Source organism: Balearica regulorum, chromosome 30 (genome assembly GCF_011004875.1).
Source record: "Balearica regulorum gibbericeps isolate bBalReg1 chromosome 30, bBalReg1.pri, whole genome shotgun sequence".
NCBI lineage: Eukaryota > Metazoa > Chordata > Aves > Gruiformes > Gruidae > Balearica > Balearica regulorum.
In genome coordinates, this window is record NC_046213.1 from 1,363,049 (window position 1) to 1,366,564 (window position 3,516).

Consider the following 3,516-nt stretch of genomic DNA (forward strand, 5'->3'; position numbering starts at 1 on the left):
AAGCAGAAACTACCCGGTCTCTGACCTCATCCGAACTTCGAGATATGCGGAAAGAGTACAGCCGCCAGCCTGGTGAGCGGATTGCTGCCTGGCTGCTTCGATGCTGGGATAATGGGGCCGACAGTCAGCAATTGGAAGGCAGGGAAGCCCAACAGCTGGGATCCCTAGCTAGAAACCAAGGAATTGAGAGGGGAATTGGAAAAGAGACAGCAATTTGCAGTCTCTGGAGACGGCTGCTTTCAAGTGTGAGGGCAAGATACCCATTCAAGGAAGATCTTGTTAACTCCCCAGGAAAGTGGACCACCGCAGATGAAGGCATCCAGTACCTGAGAGAACTAGCGGTGTTGGAAGTCATCTATAGTGATCTAGATGATGAGGAGGTCTCCAAAGATCCAGAGGATGTCCTGTGCACACGGGCCATGTGGAGGAAGGTGATTCAAAGTGCCCCAGCATCGTATTCTAACAGCTTGGCAGCAATGTATTTCCCAGATATGGACACACCAACTGTGGAGAAGGTGTCCGCTTGGCTTCAGAACTTTGAAGAAAACCTCTGTACCTCCTCCTCCCTACGGGCCAGCACGTCGGCTGTCAGAGGTACCCCAAGAAATCAGTCATCTCCTGCTCCGGTCAGAGGGAAAGGGAGCCCCAGGCATATGCCACGTGGTACACTCTGGTTTTTCCTGCGTGACCAAGGGGAGGACATGAGGAAGTGGGACGGTGAACCCACCTTTAAGTTGGAAGCCCATGTTCGTGAACTAAGAGGGAAGACAGCTGTTAAGAAGGGGACACCCAAGAAGGCCATCAGTGTAGTTGCTACAGAGACACGAGAAGGCAAACAGCGATCTCCCAGATGTAAAACTAAAATCACCTCCCTTGATCCTGGTGAGGGGACATCTGGTCTGTCACTGCAAGGGTCAGACAGTGAATACTCTGACCAGGAACAGGAATAGAGGGTCCCTGCCTTCGGCCAGGAGGAGGAAAGGGATGACCGGGTATACTGGACTGTGTGGATTCGATGGCCTGGCACATCAGACCCACAGAAGTATAAGGCTTTGGTAGACACTGGTGCACAGTGTACACTGCTACCATCAGGGTATAGGGGCACAGAACCCATCCGGATCTCTGGAGTGACAGGGGGATGCCAAGAACTGTCCGTATTGGAGGCTGAGGTGAGCTTAACAGGGGACAAGTGGGAGAAGCACCCCATTGTGACTGGCCCGGAGGCCCCTTGTATCCTTGGCATAGATTACCTCAGGAGAGGGTACTTCAAGGACCCAAAGGGGTACCGATGGGCTTTCGGTGGAGCCACTGTGAACACAGAGAAGATCAAACAGTTATCTACCCTGTCTGGTCTCTCAGAAGATCCCTTTGTTGTGGGATTGCTGCAAGTTGAAGAACAACAGGTGCCAGTTGCTACCAGGACAGTGCACCGGCGGCAATATCGCACAAATCGAGACTCCCTGGCTCCCATCCATGAGCTGATTCATCAACTGGAGAACCAGGGAGTCATCAGCAAGACTCATTCACCTTTTAATAGTCCCATATGGCCAGTGCAAAAGTCTGATGGAGGGTGGAGGTTAACGGTGGACTATCGTGGCCTAAATGAAGTGACACCACCACTGAGTGCTGCTGTACCAGACATGTTAGAGCTCCAATATGAATTGGAGTCAAAAGCAGCCAAGTGGTATGCTACAGCTGACATCGCTAATGCATTCTTCTCAATTCCTTTGGCAGCCAAATGCAGGCCACAGTTTGCTTTCACTTGGAGAGGTGTTCAATACACCTGGAATCGACTGCCCCAGGGGTGGAAGCATAGTCCTACTATTTGTCATGGACTAATCCAAACTGCACTGGAAGAGGGTGGTGCCCCTGAACATCTACAATACATCGATTACATCATTGTGTGGGGCAATAAGGCAGAAGAAGTATTCGAAAAGGGAAAAAGAGTAATTCAGATTCTTCTGAAAGCTGGTTTCGCCATAAAGAAAAGCAAGGTCAAGGGACCTGCACAAGAGATCCAGTTTTTGGGAATAGAATGGCAGGATGGACGCCATCATGTGCCTATGGATGTGGTTAACAAGATAGCAGCTATGTCTCCACCAGCTAACAAGAAGCAGACACAAGCCTTCCTGGGCCTTGTAGGGTTCTGGAGAATGCATATTCCAGGTTATAGTCAGCTTGTGAACCCTCTCTATCGAGTAACCCGGAAAAAGAACTATTTTGAATGGGGCCTTGAGCAACAACAAGCCTTTGAGCATATCAAACAGGAAATAGCTCGTGCAGTAGCTCTTGGACCTGTTCGGACAGGACCAGCTGTACAAAATGTACTCTACACTGCAGCTGTGGAGCATGGCCTCACCTGGAGCCTCTGGCAGAAAACAGCAGGAGAAACCCGAGGTCGACCATTAGGGTTTTGGAGCCGGGGGTATCGAGGATCAGAAGCCCACTACACCCCAACTGAAAAAGAGATCCTAGCAGCATATGAAGGGATTCGAGCTGCTTCAGAAGTTGTTGGTACAGAAGCGTCTCTCCTCTTGGCACCGCGATTGCCTGTGCTACACTGGATATTCAAAGGAAACATTCCCTCTACACATCACGCAACTAGCACTACATGGAGTAAGTGGGTAGCACTAATCACACAGCGAGCTCGACTGGGGAAACTCAACCACCCAGGAATTCTGGAAGAGATTATGAACTGGCCAGAAGGTAGAGATTTTGGAGCATTGCCTGAGGAGGTAGCTCGTGCCCAAGAGGCACCACCATATAATGAGTTACCAGAAGATGAAAGGCGTTATGCTCTGTTTACTGATGCATCCTGTCGTGTTGTAGGAAACCATCAGAAGTGGAAAGCTGCTGTATGGAGTCCCACACGACAAGTCGTTGAGGCCACTGAAGGAGAAGGTGAGTCAAGTCAGTTCGCAGAAGTGAAAGCCATTCAGTTAGCCCTAAAGACTGCTGAACGAGAAAAGTGGCCAGTACTCTACCTCTATACTGACTCCTGGATGGTGGCAAATGCCCTATGGGGGTGGCTACAGCAGTGGAAGAAGACCAATTGGCAGCGCCGGGGTAAACCCATCTGGGCTGCTGCATTGTGGCAGCACATCGCTGCCCGCATAGAAAACATGGCTGTGAAGGTACATCATGTGGATGCTCACATACCCAAAAGCTGTGCCACTGAAGAACATCAAAACAATGAACAGGTAGACAAGGCTGCCAAAATTGAAGTAGCTCAAGTGGACCTGGACTGGGAGTGTAAGGGTGAGCTATTTGTAGCTCGATGGGCCCATGAAACATCAGGACATCTAGGGAGAGATGCAACATACAGATGGGCTCGTGATCGAGGGGTGGACCTGACCATGGAGGCCATCACACAAGTCACTCATGCATGTGAAATATGTGCTGCAATCAAGCGAGCGACACGAGTAAAATCTCCCTGGAATAGAGGGCGGTGGCTGGGTTTTCGATATGGCGAGGCCTGGCAGATTGACTATATTGGGCCACTGCCACGAACACGCC